Source organism: Falco punctatus (genome assembly GCF_963210335.1).
Source record: "Falco punctatus genome assembly, chromosome: 5".
In the NCBI taxonomy this organism is placed as follows: Eukaryota; Metazoa; Chordata; class Aves; order Falconiformes; family Falconidae; genus Falco; species Falco punctatus.
This window is the reverse complement of record NC_137584.1, coordinates 63,580,285-63,601,400: the sequence shown is the minus strand read 5'-3', so window position 1 is coordinate 63,601,400 and position 21,116 is coordinate 63,580,285. Positions and strand designations below refer to the sequence as shown.

Here is a 21,116-nt window from a genome sequence, read left to right as displayed (position 1 = left end):
ATCTCTGTTCAAAATGATTCTTCACAATCTGTGGTAAATAACAGAAAGAAGAATGCCCTGTAAGCAGATGCTCATTCTGTTTATGTTTTCATATAATTCAATCACATTCCTTTTGTGTCTTAAAACTTGAAAAATCCACATTGATAACACATCTGTAGGGTTACAGAAGTGCGTCTGAAAGTGCCAATTCACTTTTATTTGCACACTATAGTGGAGAATCAAAAGGCCAGAGGCAATAGAATGAGGAAGACTGAAATGTTGTTTGCAGTTCAGTCTGTCCATGCCTTTTCAAAAGGCTAAAACTATTATTATTCTCTCACACAGTAGCCCTATGGGTTGGTTTGTATCTTGAATTGCGAGCTTCCTATTTATGGCTTTCCCCGAGTTCTGTCATTTGCCTTGCTTGCAGAGTCTGCCTGCGAAAGCTGCAACATCCTTCCTCTGTGGAGCAATTGCAAAAGTTGCTAAATATTATGAACACGATCCCACAACACATCTGGCAGTGCACTACACTACATAAGCTTGTTACCTCTTTGTATGGGGGAGGCCCTGAGGAAATCGTCATAAAAGTGCCAAAATAATATCTACCAATGACATCTGGAAAAACAAATCCTCTAATGAAACTGGGACAACTGAGAAACACATTGAAGGGAAGCAAAGGTCTTCATGCAATAAGCGCTTCCAGCAATTGGGGCGTTAAACCCATCAAGTATCACAGGACTGAAGATAACATTGCGGGGGTGGCAGAAGTGAGCAATGGATGAGTTGGAATGACTCATGTGTTTGCATGCCCCGTTCCCTGTTAGCGGTGTACTTACTCATACAGAGTTTATCTTATGTATTCTTTGTTACTTTCATTCATTTTAACCTGCAGGCTGTAAACACATTTGTTATGAAAAGAATAAAATTACACAAACTCTGTGGGAAGCCCCTGAAATCTTGCTACAGGACTATTCATCACCTTCCCATTCTCATCACAAAGGCACTGCACCATTTGTTATTATTAGATAACACGAGAAAAAGAGGAAAACATGAAAAAAGAGAGACAACACAGAATGAAGTTGGGGAAACGGGCAAAAAGCAGAGGAGACATGGTGGTGGTGCTGGAGGACAAAGAAAAAAGAGAGGCGATATGGGCACAACAGTGTGATGAAACTCAATTCAACAATAGGTTTCCTTTATAAAAAAAAAATGTTTTCTCTTGCCTCATTACTTTTCCCATTGTGATAAGGTAAGGCTTTTGAGTAATTTTGAATAGTGCCATGGCAGTGATTATCAGAACAGTCTCATGAGTACTTTTAGCCAAATAGTCTTCAGAAGTTCCTAAGTCCATTTTGTCAATTCAATGGGAATTTTAATTGACTATTAAAATACAGCATTACACAATAAAGACATTACAGCACTGCTGCAGAAATACCAGCAAATGTGCCATCAACAGAAAAGGCGATTCTCTTCTGTTGGTTTATCGGAACTGCTACAACAGCATAAATAGCCTGGAGCAGCAGTAACTGAGGATAGAGAAGAGCTTTCCAAATACGCTTTTCCCCTGAACACAAGCAAAACAAAGCAAAAGTTCAATCATTAGAACTTTAATTTTACATGATTGGGCAGTTTCTCTCTTCCCATGACTGCATATGTAATAGCTCATATTTTTCTGTGTGATATAGAATGATGGGGTGCACATCTATGCAAGAAAGGGCAAAAATTACATGACTAAGCGAAATTGCCTTAAGATGACACTGCACAGAATCCAGTCTCTTTCAGCGTATTTGCCTTCCTTCTGATTTACAGAACAAATGTTCCAGTAACTGCACTGATTTAAGACAAGAGGATTTTTGTGTCCTCAGCTCCACAAGCTCACAGGGGTTTTGCCAGAGCTCTGTCTCAGCTGACAGTTCCTTCCATAGCAGGTTCCTCCAAACGCCATCACAGGCAGGAACGTGCCTCACCGTTCCCCGTGAGCTCTCTCACACACGCAGCACAGGGAGATGCCAGTGTGCCAGGCATCATGCCAGTGACAGTCTGTACCTAAATCAGCTCATGGCTGAGGCCAGCAAGGTTTACCTTTGCTCTGCTGTCCTCAGTGAAAGGTGTATACCACAGCCCAAACCAGCGTTAAGTTGTAAGTAGACAACTTACATTTTGAAAAAATGATGTGTTCACAGGAATGAGCGTATCACAAAATCACATTAATCAGTTGAAATTTTATTTCTGGAAATCACATAAATGAAACAGCATATCTCCATGCTGTGTTTGTATGGAAGTTGTGTAAAGAAGCAAGTGACCTTCCATTTAATCATGAGTTTTTTCATTAGACAGCAAACGATTAAGAAAGCATGGTAGACTCTGTCGATGAGCAGAGTAAAGACCATACACAAACTAAAAGCAGGATGAATATTACATACTGCTGCTGGTCTCAAAGGGCTTTATTAAAAACAAAAGCATATAAAGTAGTTCCTGAACAGTATGATTTTTAATTGTGTCCTCTTGGGAAAGCTGTGCAAGACAGACTTGCTTGACTCCCTTGTAGTCTAGAGGAACCTAACAAGCTCTCAACAGATTCCCTTTGGTCTAAGACAAGTTACTGCTGAGTTTCTGGATGCTAGTTAAGTCTTAGTGGCAAATTGTGTTTTGCTGGTTTGGAAACAAATGCAATTTTATTGACATCTTTTTACTCTAAAATAAAAAAATTGAACAAATATATAAAGGGTTTGATGTAACAGCTTCTTATAGTTCTACTTTCTTATTAGTGGAAGTTTCTGACGGTACACAAACAGCAGTGTAAAACTAGCAAACAGTGGCCGTTAAACCAACAATACCTGCAACGTGCCTGCCTGCAGTGAGACCACGTTGCCTTACGACTCTCAGGAAGCCACATTACCCGTTTTCTTTGCCCTTGTACAGTCCAAGGCTTATTGAGCTGGATCCAGAGCAGGCAGTTGGGCACAGAACTGCAATGCCACACTTCACATCCCTCCATCATCCACACTCTGTGTTCTGTGTATAAGCAATGCATGAGGAAGGTTGGGAAGAGGAAAATCTGTAACAATTGCGGTAGCTGAATAACACGGGAGAAAAATCCCTAAAAAACCTGTAGGAGAAACTCTCCATAGTTAACTGAGTTAAACAATAGGAAGCGCCAATGGATGTGGCTTAAATTTTGATCCTGCCTCTGTGTCATTCCTGGCTTTTTCCTGGGCTAGCAGAGGATGCTTCCTTCCCATTGGGATTTGCAGACTAATTTCTGTAGCAAGATCAATTACTTATCACAAAAGATAACCAGAGAAGAAAAAGCAGAGCCCTCCTTTACCATCCCTACCTTATTTCACAGCTTTATAGCTACCGCCAGACAAAACACATGCACCAGACAAGCAGGACTCTTTCCCTGATGATCAGGCACCCACTCAGAAAGAGGCAAACCTGGCTCCAGTGACTACTTGACAGAAAACAGGAGAAAGCACTCCAGCAGGGTGGCCTGTGACTCTTTGGTTTACAGTACCAAAATCTCTGTGCCAAGAGGTCTCAGTGTGACAGCCTGTAACTGGCCGGCTTCTACTGAAACCAGGGGAGCCCCACTCACAGGCACCAGCTGAGGATCTGTCCCCTCAATTACTTATGTTCGCTGTGATATGGTAACAATACAGTACATTCCCTTACCATCCCATTGCATTACATTGATCTCTCAGATGTGAAAGATGATGAAAGTATGAAGATGAAAGAAAAAGAAAAAGCTCAAAACAAGCTTACATTAAATATTCATAACTGGTAGTAATTACAAACAGAAAATAGGAGAGAAAGCAGTAGTGATTATGCCACGTCCAAATCATCTATCTGCAGCTCCCTCCAGGACTTTTTCTCCACATATATCTGTTGTTGGAGTTGGAAAGTGAGGCAGCCTTTTTAGCCTGTATCTTCGGTCAAATTTTGCTACTTTTTTTTATCTAATACATAAACACATGGTACTGTGCTGAGTTGTGAGTAAAAGTAAGGCTTCACACCGTATTTCTACTCTCCACTGAAACCTCTAATGAAACTCTGTCTTCAGTAAAAACAAGATGGCATCTCAACTGTGCAAAACTTTTGGCTTTCAACAGCTAAACTGTTGTGCCTGTCACTTCAGATGCTAAATGTCTTCTTTTGTGTTCATAAAAGGAGCTGACTTCTAATTGTTTTCATTCTTATTGATTAGGGCTTTTTAATATTATTTCTGCTTATTGTGACAAGTCAGGTGATTCTGATTGGCTGTTGTTAAGTCTGCTAACCAAAATCTTTTTAGAATGCACATGTTTAAAAGGTTGCTTTTCAAATGTAAGATGACAGCAAACCAAGAACTTTACCTGAAAGCTTCTTACACTTACATCTATTTCATGTTAAAAGTGATGAATGTGTTAACTTTCTGGAAATTATCATTTTTTCAACTACATGAAATCATGTTTATTCCATTCTGTCTGTGTTTCTGTGGTGTAAAAGCTGCTATATTAAAAACCAATGCATGTAGAAGAATCATGAAATATGTCCCAGGATGTTCTTACAGGCTAAGATATGCAGCACTGCTGGATTTGAATGTCATGTCAGTGCTAGAAAAAACGTGTTCAGTCAGATCAAGGGTGAAAAAGTTTGTTGAACTCCACTGTTAGTTTTCTGAGTCATAACAGTCCTCTCAAATTACAGAAAATCACAGATAATTCACCATGTTACTACTTTGAAACATTTTAATGTTCTCATAAAGAAGCCTCCTCCTCTGATACCAAACATCAGTTCATAGAAAAAAGCATGAATCCTACTTCCATGGTGAACTTGTCAGTTTTTGCCATCTGAGCACTCCACTCAGCTTTGGAGACCACAGTAGCCTTGTTAGGTTTCTAAGGAGCCCTAATTACATACATTTGAGATTGCAGAATGCTTTAATTTAAGCCAGCACACAATCAGATGCTGTGCTTTCACAAATATTCAGAAACATCATCTGCCAGGATCAAGAGTAATTGAACTGATATCTACTGGGTTTTATCTGTAGCTTGCTGCATAATTTTTCATTTTCTTTAGAAGGCTTTAACACAAAGGGAGAACATGCCTAGAGTCCCACAGAGGTGTTTTGACATTAGGCTTAATAAAGCATGAAGAACTCATTAATAAATAATGCTCTGCTAGGTTAACAAGTAAAGCTGAATGCATTCACGAGACCCAGAAGTAAATCACATCATGCATGCAGCCAAATAACTTGTTAAAATGATTGCAATGGTCCCATGTCTTCAGTGAGCTTGGCACAGCTCAACACAGCACTGCACAAATAAAAAACACTGCAGTGTATATGCATGCACCTTCAATTATAATGTTACCTGTCAATTTTTATTTGCACTCTGTGGGCTTGAGGGATTTGTAAACAAGCATTCATGACAGTGACAAAGAGATATTTATATATTGTTAAGCTTTGCTGAGAGAGCACTGCTGTCTGGAGTTTCAAAGGAAAGGACCTCTTATATTCATTGAGTTATGCATCATCCCATTCCTGTGTCAAAGGTACAAGCTTGATACGTTTTACTGCAGACACGTTTGAGTTACAGCTTTTAAGGCTCTGACAATATTTCCATATGTCCTTATCTCCCAAGGTTAAACATTCTGGCAAGTTTTGAATTAAGGTCTAAGAAGAGCTTCTAGGTGCCTGGGGTCAACGACACAAGTCCTATCAGCTTCAGCTACACCTGGATTTCATGTAGAATCTGGAGTAGGATTGTGGCAACATTAGGGTCTGGATGCACCATCCATTGTGATGACTTTTTCAGTTAAGCGCCTAAATTGGGAGCTGAAGTCACCTTAAACTCTCCCTCTAATCAATGCCAAGAGATGAACACTTCCAGAATGTGATTCAGATCTGGGCTGCTGATTACAGAATCATCTTAAAATGAGCAAGTTCTCAATGTAGAGACTTCTGCTACATGCTTATGCTTCTAGGCAGGAAAACTCCTTAGTCCCTCCAATAAGGCCAAGGAACAGATTGTACAATTCAAGTTTGGGCCTGTGAGATCTAAGCAGTTTGTCGGGGGGGGGGGGGGGGAAGAGAAAAATGTTTCCTTGTTTTATTTTTAGTTTATATTTGAGATTCTAAGTAAAGAAGTCATGATATTCAGAAACAGGGACAAAGAATCCAAATGCATGTCAAGTCTCCATAGGCACAGAAATTCTGCATTCCTCTGTGTTAGTTCACTGTCATTGTTAAGTAATGCAACTATCTTGGAATTAATATTGGTAAAAAAAAAAGTATTTCGTGTCATCTATTTACTGAAGAACCAAATTCCAGCATATCTGGAGTGATTATAAAAATGAGATTATTTTTCACACCTGACTGAGCTGCCAGGTTCCAAGAGTTACTGTGGATAAGAGGATCGGATGAAGCCATAATATCTTCTGAAGCTGACTTAAAATCTTGGATATATTTGATGAAAGAAATAGCTATTTAGGTGCAGCAAACCCATCTTTCCAGTTCGGTTTTTCTTTTTTAAGGGACGATATTAAAAAAATAAACTTCAGACCCATGTCATTTTTAGAACATGAAACTGAAAAGAACCAAACATTTTCATGTGAGCCACAAATAGGGTGATTTTCATGTGACATTTTGAATTTTGCCAAACAGGACAAAAGTAGAAAAACTTTTTTTTTCTTTTTTTTTTTTAAACATCCACAGATTTAAGCTGTTCAGGGATCTGAATTGTTAAATAAGCATCTCTGATATGGGACAGTAAGGAGAAGTGGATAAAGTGCACAGCCCATTTATTTTCCGTATTTTTCTTCCATTTACAATTGAACATAATTTCTATATATGATAGCATAAGAATACAAATGCATGAGCACAAGGCAGTGAAAATCAGAACAGTAAAGTATTTTAGTGAATACACTTTCCATATGTTATCCTACGGCTTCACAATCTCTGCTGACTTGGTGTTGGGAAGCAGACTTGGTGTCAGTTACCTCTGAAAATGAGAGACCAAATTTTAGAGTTCAGTATCTGTTCCCTTTTTGCTTTTTCTAAGTAAAGCCTAAGTATTCAAATCAGGGAAAAAATGCCCATGTTCCCAGGTGAGAAGCATGAGATTACTGAGAAACTTTCAGTGTCTGGTCAATGCAGAAGACAAATTTTTGGAGGCACCTGGCTTATGAGATCTGATCTGCCTGCAGAATATGAGTGTTAGTTGAATACACAGCACAGCCAATACAGCAATGCTATATCTGTGTGATTGCACTATTTGAAGTGACAATCTTTCTTGCAAGCTAAGATACTTGTGAATCCTCAAATACTAAGTGGACATTAAAGTTTTTTGGGATTTTTTTGTTTGTTTGTTTCCTGTTTTTTTTTGTGGGTTTTTTTGGCAATTATACTGGTACATTTCTGTATCCAAATCCTGCTTGCATTATACTTCAGCTATTTATATTCTTCTAGGACCACGCCAATAATCCAGAAACATATATAAAGAGATAGATTTTTGTTCTTAAGGACATGGCTTAGGAATAACTTAGTGTTACATGACATTAGACAGCAAAATTACATCAGAAAGTTCTATCCATTGTATGCATTTACATAGTTTTAGAACACTACATCTACAAGATGTTAAAAACTCAAATATCCAAGATTTGTCTATGCTGTTTTATGACTATATAAAGGCACAGCTGACACTTTCAAACAAACTGCTACAGATATACATGTAGCAATATGTGCATTTTACCATGTGATGGAGTCATACAATACATACAGCTGTAAAAGGAAGTGGTTTATGGAAAGAAAATACTATTGCTACCTAATTTCTATGCACATTAATCTGCAAGGAGAAAAAATTCAGAGAATGGTATTCGTGCCACACAATATAAAAGTCAGCTAGAACAATCAATCAAAAACAATAAGGAAAAGAAAGCTATTTGATATTTTTTTCCTTTTACATTACTAATATAAAAAGCAACTTGCAATTATATATTTGTAAACTATGTGTTCAATTTTAGTATATTTGAAATATTACAAGATATTTGAAGCACTATGCAATAGCTGTTAAATCACACTTTGTCAGGCCCATTACGACAGCAGCTTTCTTGATCTTAATCAAGATACCAGCATATTAATAAAGGAGGGAAAATGCCACTGTCTATGAGAACAAAAGGAAGGACACAGAAAACTTTTGGCATCCTTTAGTATACACATTTTGCAGCTGAGTTTTTAATTCTATTTTAGAGAAGGAAGGAGCATTTAGGATTTAAAGTAACAGTTTAAAATCCAGAAAAAACCACCAACCAAACTGACAAGCATAAATTCCCCAAGGAACCCAGTGTTTTATGTGAGTCTCCTAGCTGAACAAAGCACATCGGCTCTCATTATACCCCGTCAAGAGCAAAATGTTCACACCCTAGTCTTCTAGCTTCCAAAGACTTCAGGAGGCAAAAGCTGGCCAGGATAATGTTTTGGGGTGTTCACTGCTCCCAGCTCCACTGGGACTGCCCAGAGAGACAGGGATTTTTTTGGGGGGAAGACAAAAGCAGACCCCAAAGTGGATCGGTTGGCCATTCATTCCTCAGAGGATCTGGGTTACGCAAATGGTCAAGAAAAAGAAATTCCCAGATTTCTGGAGGAGTCCTCCATGCCCTTTTAGCTGGTCGGACTGCAGTAAGAATTTATGATTATGCCTTATTATTTGAGTACTGAAACAGGAGAAATTCTGCATTGTTTCCATGCCTTCTCTAACAAGCTCTGTTTTTTAAGTACCCCTCTAGGAATATACACACAATTTAGAAAAACAAATGCTTTATTCATGATAGCAATAAGTACAGCTTGGCTGCACAGATACCAATTGAATAGTAGTTTTGCATTTTTTATTTTATTCCTCCCAATAACTACATGTTCCTACAAGAGCTTCACAAACATGCACTGAGTTTTCTACACAGTTTTTAATGGAGAATGTTTTAAATAGTTTTCATAAAGTGAATGAAGCTGTGATAAGCAGCACAGCTGGTGAGCCAGTGAAGAGACTAAAAGGAAGGAATTACCAGGAGGAAAATGTTCTAGGAATGTATTTTCCTCATGAGGCCCAAAGATTAACCAATTAAATTTAGTACTTCAGTTCATATAATGGAAAATATATATGGAAAACAAACAGGGTGACTTGAGTGCTTTCTGAAAGCATCTTTGCTTTTGAGACAGAAATTTCTCTGAGAAGTATCTACCAAAAATCAAAACCATGCAAACACCAGTAAGAAAAGCAAAAAGCTAAAGACCTATATTATCATTTTACTCTTGCTTATTCCTGAATGTGAAGTGGAGGAAACACAAGAGAAATATTTAGATGACCATGTCTTACTTGGGTCATGTTGTGACCTCAGAAAATCCAGGGAAATAAAACTGCAGGTGACTGCTTACACCAACAAAATCCTCACAAATGAGATCCAGGATGCCTTCTCTCTGCTCCCTGTTGAGGGAACCAAGTAAAGCAAAGATAATGCTGTCAGGGAGAAGGTTCAAGATTTTGACAGTGAATACTAACAGTTTTACAGTTATTTCTCCTCCATAAAGACACTCGTAACTTTTCATTAATGTTTGGGACCAGGCTCCAATACCTGTTCCATCCTGAAACTGGACTCCAGCTTCCCCAAGGGTATTGTGTGCAGCTGCTCCAGTTGTGTGTTTTCATGGGGCTTTATTTGCTTGCAGCTTTCACATATACTTTCATCTCTACCCACCAGTTATCCATTCCTATAAGCTAACACTGTTGTGTCCTGGCACTTCACAGATGAGGGATGTTTGATGACATCCCAGAGTTTAAGTCACTCATCTTTCACCTTTCTCCTACCAAGAGCAGAAGGCTTAATTTCAGTAGATGTACAGAACTTCTGAAAGTCAAATTATTTGTTGAAAGGACTCTGTGGTGTGTACAGTTCCTAAAAGCTCGCTGCATAACAAGAAAAGATGCATTATGTCTCTCTCAGGAGCCCTCTTTGCTCAGAAGTTTTTAAATCGTTTCTTGTAGAAGCAGTTCATTTGTGGAAAAGGAAAAAATGCTCATGGATATCAAGAGATCCAAAATGTCCGTACCTTTGAGAACAAGAACAGTGCCTTCCACCAAAATGCAAATAGGAGCCTCAGAGGCACTGTGGTCCAGGAGCAATGCTCTCTTACTGTGAAGAGTGAAACAGCCTTGGATACTATGAGTTATATCAACCTCTCAGAAAGTTTGCAGAGATGTCTGTGTCTAGGCCTTTGCCTGGGAGGTATGGAATAGTTTTCTAGACTTTGTTGGTTTTGCGGCCTCGTTTTCTAAACCCAGTGAAAAATTAAGAAAGACTGAAAAAAAAACTGTGTCGCAAATGCTTTGTTTTTAGTAGGAAGAGTTCTTGGTTCATTCTCTGGGGCCACAGCTAAGCAACAGGGATAATGCTTATCCCTGCCTTTTTCCAAGGATGTGAGCAGCCTCATTGCAAACTAATGCCTAATGGCACGTGCCTAGGAATCTTGCTCAACTGGCTGCCTGGATCATTTCTGCCTTTCAACCAGTACTGTCTGGATCTCACCCAATTTCAGTCTCAGCCAGATGCTCTTCTCTAGGAGCCACTTTCCTCTAGGCAGTGCAACATCTTTGTGATGGCTCTGGTTACATCTGTGGAAAATGAGATATGCACTTGGGTGTCATCTGCAAAGCCTGCAGCAGCTTAGCCCCTCTCTGAACAGTTTTCTGGAAGTATTGGAAAGGGATATAGGGAGAGGAGTTATAGCCCTATGGTCAGACTGCAGGTGCAGGATACTGGAAAAAACCCACAATTTTACCAGTGTTGTTTTGGGGTCTTATTGAAACCAGCTTCTGTGTCTGCAAGGTATATGAGATTGGGATACAGTCACTTTATTTAAAGCGCATTAAAAAGAAGAAGAAAGATAAATAATTGCTTATCCACATCTGAAATTAAAAAGTCCCTGCAAATTAATACAGGCACAGGAAGCTGGATTAATAATTACAACAAATGGAAACATGGTGTACTATTTAAAATTCTCTGGATAAAACAGAATAAAGCCTGTTTTTCCTTACTGCAATATATTTTGACCAGTGTGTATTTTACATGTAATTTTATGGTGCAGAAGACATTACTGAAAGAACGGCTTTACTTGGTAATTTTCTTGGTTGGTAGAGCTGATGTATTAAAAATGTTAATGCACTAAATTTACGCTTTTCTAGCCTGAATATTTCTTTCTCCAATCTCTCCTTCCTCATTCTTAACCTCTTTAAAAAGTAATGATACAAAATAGGACTTCTTTTTGACAGTTTTAGTCAGAAAACCTTACTTTCCCTGCCGATTTTCATGCTCTACAAGCTTTGCCATCATAAACCACTTTGCATGTATTAAGAACAAGCATTATATTAGATGAGGCAATTTAAGTGTATCCCATTTCACTTGGTGAAACTAAGCAGCTTTGCATTATAACTAAGTTGAGCTAATGAGAATATGCTTGGAGCATGTGTTACCTGGAACTGAAGTTAGCTAGTCATTCAATACTGCAACCTGTGAGTTTGCAAAACGATGACAGGAATCCTGCTGTGAGGGAGATAGGAAAATTATTATAATCTGCATTCCTAAATTGAATGAGTATTTTGCTCAGCAGAGGCCTCTTGACTGCAAATAGTCTGAAATTACATCCTGCTGTTTGAAATGTGTTTTTTTTTCAAAGTGAGTAAAAATACCCACATTTTCTTAAATCAAATATTTTTAAATCTTATGTGAATAAAATTATTGAGAAAGGCAAAGTCATATATTCTTCACTTCCTTTTGTAAAAGCTGTTTGATATTAAAATTTTTGATAGTAGTGTTATGGTCTTATACTTTTATCTTAATTATTTAATTATTAGATTAATAAAGCTGAACATCATATCTCCCTCATCACTTTATTACTGAAAAAATTCCATGTTTACAAGCTTCTTTTTTTTGTACAGAAGAAAATTGTAAAATAGATATTTCATCAGAATCTACTAATAGAAATGATGCCCAACACAGTAGTAAGCTAAAACTCATATGTAAAGTATTCAATAAAGACTATACAAAAATGAAAAGACCACAAAGTAGCAAGCAACTACAGGGAGTAAATGTCCCCCACAAGAGCAGCATGGAAAACAAATTCATTCATGCAAGTTCTTTATCTCATTCAAGCTAGAAATGGCACCAAAAAAAAAAAAGAGAAAGAAAACAGTCCCAGGGATAAGTATGAGAGGCCACTGTAGTTGTTTGAACAATCGTTATCTACTGTGTAAAAGCCACAAATACCGCAAATGCTTTGCATTACATACTGTCTGAGTGTCTAAAATGGAAGAGGGGGTGGTTCAGCTAAACCTCCCCAAATTCTCTGTTCTTTAAGTAGTGACCAGTGAAAAGGTTAAAGATAAAGAAACATGACAGAACAACTTGCATGGACATCAGTGCTCCACAGCTGAAGTTAGAGGAGGCTTCAGCTTTGCAACACCGGTTGTGTGCATGTTTGTAATTTAAACAGACCAGCGCTAATTCTCTTGCCCAGAGTGTGGGTGACCCAGTATCTCCACCCCAAGTCAAGGTGGCCGTATTCTTAGCTGCCTCCTGGAAACCGTCCTTACCCTATGCTGCTCCCTGAACTCCACCCTGGCACTGTCTGGGGCTATGGGGCAAAACCATGCTAGGGAACATGTGAACAGATGGGATGGCTGAGCAGAAGCCAGGTATCAAACTCATGCCCAAGCCCTGATTTGCTGCTATAGACAGAAGTATGTAACTTTAGGTTTGCTGAAGAGGCAAAATAGCTGAGAGGAAGATGTGGTTACTCTTGTGTGAAAGATGGCTCTCAGGAAAGCCAGCATATCAGGCAAAGGTGATGACAAGGGCAGAGACATGTCTTAAACACAACCCATTTTTCCGGAACTTAAGAGACCTTATGCTGAGTTGCAGTCATGTTGCTTTGGATTAGGATTCACAGCTCTGACCTACTTCCGAAGTGGTGGCTAGATCACTTCTGGTTTTCCTCCTCACAAAATATACTGACAGAAGACATCTTTTTTCCTGCATATTAAGTCAACCTCCCAAGACATAATTCAGTCTTCCCCTTGCCAGGGGACTCTCCTTTCAACCTCTAGGATGAAGCTGTAACCTCCAGAGCTTGGTCTGTATGCCGTATAGGCTTCACACAAAATCTCCAGGATCAATTTCAAATCTAGGTTTATGGTAAACATTCCCACTTCACAAGCCATCATATATTTTCTTGTGTGTGTGTGCTTCTTCATTAAATGCACAACACTTCTTTTGACTTAATAAGCTAGGTACTTAATCTAGTATAACATTTATTCATTTACATCAGGGTAATTTCTTACTTTTACTACTTAAGCTTCCACAGGCCTAGTGGCTAAACCTAGCTGCAGTTCTTGCAGTAAGTGTTTTCTTCTGCCAATAACAAAAGTAATTGTGGAAAATTTGGACAGGTGAAACTCCACCAGGTTTGCAGCCAGTCAGATAATTTAGCTCATTTTTTCATTTCCGCTGTTTAAATGAACATATCCATTACCTATCAATGAAAATTTGATCTCCAATCTATCAAATAATGTCTGTAACATTTGTCATAGCATAAACTACAAAGTCCACAAAACTGAAAAATAAAGCATTTGTTTGCATAATTTTTCATGCAAATTTATATACTGGTATTAATGAATGTGTGCTTTAGTAGCAATACCATAAGCACATTGAAAGATACATAGGATCTTCTAGCTTTACCTACCCTAACATAGCAAGGCTGTGTCAACAATTGTACTGAGTTTGCAGAACCTGTAATCATATACATTATATATATTTAACGGTCCACACAAATACGTATTACACAAATACCCCAAGAAGTAAAAACATGAATGCAGTGCAGGGAGGTGGAGTTCACCACACTTGAAATTTGAGCTCTGCAACTGTGTGAGGTATTCACCCCTTAGTACACACACGTATAGAAGATGTAATATTATAAAAAAATGATTACACGTTAAAGCTACAATATATCTCCTATATGAATCGTATTTTCTTGTAAAATATTTAGCTACACAGTGAGTGCACTCCACAGAACTAACATAGCTCTTGCCCATATGGAAATCTTTGCAAAATCTTACAACTTGTCTGACCTTCTGCCTTTAAATGGAGTCTGTATTTTTATATGCAGGTTATTGTTCCTACTGAACTGTATTAAAAAACTCTCAGTAACTTCAATAGAACTTAGATTAAACAAAACTGTATTGTTATTGTGGTTTTTTTCTCCTCTTCTCCTATCTGGAGTAGACATTTGGTGCCAATGGGGAAACAATTTCTTTTGATGAGGAATGATATTTTTGTCTTCTATTTACTTTATACAGGGACTAGGCATTTAGAATGCAAAAAGAAAAGCCAGCTACAGCAGTAGACAAAAAGACATTGATTAAAAAGCGATTATTCAAATGATGTCACTAGAATCCCTCCACAAAAATGAGCAAGAAGAACTCAATTCATGTAGTTTTAACTGCATCAAGTTTGAACTCCATCTATTTTAGCCAATAGGTTTCCTGAAACTGTTTTAATAGGTTGTTGAAATGTTTAATAAGAACAAATAGTATTTGTAAAACTAATTCTTTTTTTTAATGGCCAAATCAAATAAGGTTGACAGTGTAAAATGGAAAATAACTTTGCCCCTTCCTCCCCCAAACCCAGACGGAGCAATAATCCTGAAGAATATTCTGCAAAGGATGGAAAACAGATGGCAATCATAGAATAAAATCAAGGTTACATGACTGTTCACTTTCCTTCTCTACTGCACGTAGCATTATCCACATCATTATAAACATTTTTTTTTATAATGTTATGATTGGTGCTGAAAATCATGATGTATCTTTATGATCTTGTTACTTTCCTTGTCTGTTATGTGTTTGAGACATGACTTGATGCGCACATATGCCCACACACATTCCACCACCTTTCTGAGCATGTATCTGTTTGCAGAATGGTTTCTTCTACATTTTTGATTGTACCACAGAAAAATTATGTCAGCGAATTGTCCTGACTGAGGGTGATTTCTGGAGATGGCAGAGTGGAGACAGACCAATATCCATAGATGATATAATATTTTAACAGAAATCAAGGGATAAAAAAAGCATTTTATTAAAATCTCACAGCTTCCAGGAAATTAATAGTTGCCATTAGGAAGAAATTAATTTTTTCAAAGTTATATATGTCTTCAGCATTACCCTGAAGCCCACATGCCACCTTGAACAAATAAGCACACAGGTGGACATCAACCCCCTTATCCCCACTGGCTGTAACCAAGGACCATCTTGTGAACAGAGGTAACTAGAATACTCTTTTCATCCCCTTTTGACCAGTTGTAAATCAGATGAGTATGATTACAATGCACTAAACTGAAGCTCAGAAGAAATACCACAAAAATGGCTAATGGCAACCAAGCTCAGAGCACGGGTAGGTCTTGCTCTTGGCGGCAGCTAGCAAGTCATTCAGAGGGCTTTAAGTTGCACCAGCTCACTAAGTACATTTTTTCCACAGCAGTCAAAAGCATGACCTCAACTATATATTAGATGCCTGTCATCCATCCACCATTTAATCCACCTGGGGCTATGTTTAAGCAACAAACTGAAACATAGTCTGCACTGCTAATGGTTAAATGAAACCATCTTGAAACTTCAGGCTTTTAAGGAATACACTAACCTTTGTGTCCTTATGCACATCCAGGAAGTCCAGGACATCTAATTTTGATGAAGAACATTCAGGATGCATTTAACTCATCTGTTCCAGTGTTCATTCTCAAGAATCTTTAGTGATTACTGAAAAGACCAGTCAAGGAATAAAGCAACTCCAGGTACGCAGATGGAAAGATCAGACATCTCTGCTGAAATAGTGTACAACTTGCTGAGCCTGTATGAAAAGAGAAGATGCTTGCTGCATAGTTGGAAAAAAAAAACCCAAAAAACAACCAAAACCCAAACAATACAACAAACACTCAGTTCCCTTCTTCAAGACCGAACAGAAATTTTGTGCAGTAGGGCCCCAGAAGTAGTACTTGCCAGCTCAAGTTTTTGGAAGTACTGTCTCAGTATCTTGTAAACATTAGCAGCCTGGAATCTGAAGTTCAGGGTAGGAAGGGGAAGGGGAAGGAAATTTTCATCAAATGTGTTTCTCAATAGTAAGCTCCAAATAAAAATATTCCCAATAACAGAAAATTGCTAATTACATTTATTTTAAGTGGGCTACATGAAAAATAATGTTAGAACTTCACTAGCAAGAGATGATATACTGCACGTGCTGTTGCTACTCTGCTGCCTTTTACCCTTGACATTGACCTGAAATGTGATTTACAGGCTTTTTGTAAATCAGTGAAAACCCCACTTTTATACTGAGAACAATGCCAGACCCATCTGGAGAAAATATTAATAGTATTTAGTGAGAATTTTTTGACCATTCTTGTTTTTTTCTGGTTTGGGGTTGTTTTTTTACCCCTATGTTTGGTTTTGGTTTTTTTTTTTTTTGGTTTTTTTTTTTTTTTTCCTTATTTTAAATTATCTATCTGTGCCTCCATATTGAAGAAATGGAACACAGACAGAAACAGGAATATGGTATTTAATTGCCAACCCTGTACTACAATTTCTAGCTTTAAGCATGAACACATCTACTTTCTTTCAAAGTATATCAGACCTCAAGGAATTTGGAATACAGTTAAGCCTGCAAAATCATCAATGCCAACATGACCTGCCAAACACATTAACCCTGTAAATATTCCATTAATCAAGAAAATGTGCTTCTGAGTGGAGAAGCAGAATTACATCAAAAGGTTTCTACAGAAATATTACAAATGACCAGTTTGAGCACCTTCCAGTAACAAATGCAGATGCCTATGCACACCTGAAACTAAATTTTGTTTTACGTTTGGTGTACTAATAAAAGAAAATAGAAATGTACAATGCAGACACTGCAGAATCTGGTATAAGTCTAGGAAAATAACAGCCATCCTTTCTTTGCAATGAAATGTTTATTTCACTACATAATTTCCATGTACATTACATAAACTACTTACTTGGCTCAAAAGCAGTTAACTTCTGACTGCTGTTGCCTGTGTGAGACATGATTTACAACACTGAATTATTTGTTTTTCCATCAGGAACATTTATTTGTTAATAATTTATCAGATAAATGGCTTCTGATTGAGCAATTTAAAAAATGTAGGTAAATCAATGGCAAAAGACACCGAGCAGCATATTATAATGATACAATAATCGGAGCTCATACATTAGACTGAACTGATAATGTCCCAAAAGCCCTCTTTTGATTGCTCCAGTTTCATAGAGTAAATGTTCAGCTGAAATAAATAATAAAACATCTCAACTACAGCTCTGTGAAATCATGCCATATTATGCACAGTATCTTTGAAACCAACAGTTTGTCTCCAGAAAACAAACATGGAAACCAGCCCCACAAAACTTCTCTGCAAGTACACAAGCTCTCCCTGGAGATGAGATTAATAGTCATGTGAAGGAGACAAAAGAACTCTCTCAGATGTGTGATTGGGACCTCGGAAATCAGAAGGGTCTGATTCCTTTGATGTCAGTGACACTTAGAGATATAGATTTTAGCATTAGATCCAAACAGTGTTTGCCATCGCTCCTGTGTGCGACATAGACAGCACGAAAAGCAAAAGCAATAAACCCCTTAAGAGAGAGCTCTCAAGGGCTCTTGACATATCACAAATAAGCCGTGCTCTGAGTTACAGGATTTTCAGCTAAGTTGATCACAAGATAAACAGAATGTATTCCAAGGGCTCTGCTTTGACAACCTCAACTACCTTCGAGGTTTTAGAGAAAAGGAGGGAGATTTGAAAAAACTTCTGGAGGAAAGCTGCATATATGCATTTCCCTTCTTTCCTATAAGTGTATTACAGGAATTAAATAACTTGCAATTTTCGAGGGCAGTACTCAAGCTCCCTAATACTACTGTTGCTGAAAGTCCTGTTATTTTATAGGCATTCTCTAATTGCCGAATGGACTTGTTTCCCATCAGACTTCAGGAGACTAGTCAAAAATGTGTTGACAGTATGTAGACTTATTTATAAAATGGATACTGTTCAGTTCAAATGAACACACATATTCTGCCAAGAAAAGATTGCTTTCAAACTTAGTAATAGATAGGATTTCTCATCTGTTATTTGATGAAATGTCATATTGATTATAAACAGTAAGTTTCAGGAATGACAGATCTACCAATAAAAGCCACAATTCAACATGGAATATAAGCAAATATCAATATATGTAATTATATATAATGAACACAAATGTCATAAATTTCTTTATTGTAAATAGATTAAATGAATACATATGAAGTGAAAAATCAAATTAAATGAGGTAACATCATTACTATTTTTCTCTTATTTGATTTCTAATTGAACTCTTTCTTGCTGTGATAATGAGAACACTACAGATTTTTGATTAACAACTGTCCATTCTCACCGTGCATTTATCCACTTTACCTAAGACTAGATTATTTGGCCAATGTGTCCTTTCAGACTTCATGACTAGGATCTATAGGCATCTCCGTGCCCCACAAAAGGGCAAAAGAACATGGTAGATCCAACCCCTTTTAGTTCTTTCCCAGAGTAGGATTCCTTTCAGCGGACTGATTGTTTTTCTTGTAAAGGTGCTAGCGTTAGTGTCAACATTATTAACCAGTAAGTTGTGTTTCTTTTTGCCCACAAAATCTTCTAGCTGTTTTCTTTATAAGCTAGATACACTTAGGCATATCCAGGGGCTTTATCAATAAGGAAGCAGCAACATTTTCAGGGATCCAAGCAGTGCCTTCATGCAGTCTTAGCTACTGTTTTGGTCCATGAATTGCTGCTGGGTCCTGGTCTTCTGACTGTTCCCCCTTGCCACACATTACTTTGCTCCTGGGCTCCCTTTTGAAATGAACTGGTCGGTTCTGCACATGTCCTAGGCATCACCCTGGCCATAGTTCACATGGACATCACTCCCCATAGGTGGTAGGGACTAAACCTTGCCAGGCTTGACACCTCCTGTCCTACACAGTTGTTTGAGCATAATCCAGCCAGCTGTGGTCCTCACATACTCCCACACACCCTTACGACACATCTCCTGCCTTTCCTGCATTCGCTTAGTAGGGAGACAGGAGGAGAGAAGGACGGAACAATAAGAGAATAACCAATAGATGTAGATGTATCGTTCCTCTCCATTAAGAGAGCAAGCCCCTTACTCAGCCACTTGATGACTTAAAAGCATTTCAAAAGCTCATTGAATTCAAAGCAACGGATACTGTCTCTCATTAGAGACTATGCAAGAGGAGTCACCTGCACTGCATGAAGGTTTGCACTGCTCAAGGCTGAGCTGGTTCCCACACCTACCGAGGGCAGCTAGGCGCTGTGTAATTGTGTGGCTGCGCCAGTGACCAGTATCATGGACTCCAACCATTAAAAACCATGAGTCAAGGCACACCAAGAAGTAAGATCTGCTGAAGGTTGTTTGTTTGTTTTTAATAATAAACTTGAGTTAGTTTACGGGTTTCCTTCTCTGAATCTGCTAAATGCTCTTTTTTTTTCTTTTTTTTTTCCCCAAGTACGAGAAAGCACTCTGCAAGAAATCTTATGAAAACAGATGAAAACAGAAGAGTTTAAGAAGAAATATTAAAGAAACCTTTTTTTTTTTATAGCAAGCAACTAAAAATTTGTACGTGACCTCCTCTTTCTCCACACATGAAAGTTACTCTTCCTCAAATAATAACACAAAACCCGGCCATGTGCATACACCTAGTCCCTTGCAATGTAAAATTAAATGAGTTAGATTAAGCCATGGCAGCTGTATCATACTTTCTGCTTCAACAGAGATAGAAGGCATTAAATCTCAAAGGGTAGATTTTTTCTTTTACTTCTTACTGTGATCTCTTGCAGTAGCAACTACCTGAAGTAACTAATGCCAAAGGTCATTCAGACTAAGACCTAATGAACTACTCCATTGTTTGCTTTCAGAGCTATTTTGAGCCCACATCCAGATACTATAATTTAATAACATAATAGTTAATGTGCATCCTTCCAAAGCATTTCACATGTCAGTATTTTAATAGAAATCTATGTAAAAGTTAAAATGAATAAGAAGCAGCCAACTGGCTACATTTCCTTCTAGATGCTGCTGAAAAACAGTGCAGAGAGCAGCTACAGCTACTTGGATGGCAGTGAAGAGGCTGTCCTGGCAGCAAGTATCAGGGCTGCTCTGGCAGGTTCAAGACACAGTCAGAGCTGGTTCCTACAAAAACAATGAATTTGCCATGAATGCTGTGAAAACACATACAGAGAGCCATAATTACGTGACTGGGGATGAAGAAGAAGGAAAAAAATAGGAATCTGGGGTTCTCATACAGATTTTCACCTCCTGGTTTCCCTCTGCTCCATGAAAATAGTTTTTAGAATAACCCAAGATTTCTGAGCCTGTGGCATCTGTCCAACCCTGACAATCGACTGCCCCAACTTCTAAGAAGCTGGAGCTTCTAGTATTTGTACCTCTGGTGTAAATCCTTCTGACAGATTGCCTCAGGGCAGTAGCACTGGGAAGCCCTCCAGCACAGACCTGCAGAGCTGACCGCACTTAGTCGAGGAACTCTTGATGAAATCTGGGAGGAATTTCTACAGATTGCTTCTTCCACCTGCTGCATATGTATGAAGTGCAATTACCCTCAGGGAAACAACAGTCCATTCTCACAAATTTTGACATGCCACATATTACCTATTTAGCTGTTATTCAATATGTTTTAGAGACATGTGAAGCCATGGCATATCATCATGACCACCACACCACCATGCCCATCAACTTCTCAGTTCCAAGATAAATTTTGTCTGCATTGTGGAATGAATTCCAAGCAGCTTAACAATTTGCCACCAAAAAGCTGAATACTAGCAGCTTGTATTTTTTAAAATATATGGTTTTCTATTTGAACTCAAATTTGAGTGTGGTGAAACAGAACTTGGACTATTTGCATCAATGTCTAACAGAGGTTGGTAAACACACTGTGCTAGTGTGTCCACATTTCAAAATAAGCACAAACCTCCTGTTTCTTAACTGTCAGGCAAA

At 38.2% G+C, this 21,116-nt stretch overlaps 1 protein-coding gene across 5 annotated transcripts in view; it reads right to left on the bottom strand.

Annotated features, from left to right (window-relative positions):
• Positions 1–21,116, bottom strand: part of HS3ST5 (heparan sulfate-glucosamine 3-sulfotransferase 5) — a 199,923-nt gene that overhangs the window by 82,359 nt on the left and 96,448 nt on the right. For 4 of the 5 annotated variants that reach the window (XM_080389722.1, XM_080389719.1, XM_080389721.1 and 1 more), the window contains exon 2: positions 15,703–15,909. The exons of the other annotated variant lie outside the window; for it this stretch is intronic. The gene's annotated coding sequence lies outside the window, so the exon portion shown is untranslated. The remainder of the gene's footprint in view (positions 1–15,702; positions 15,910–21,116) is intronic. 5 annotated transcript variants of the gene reach the window in all.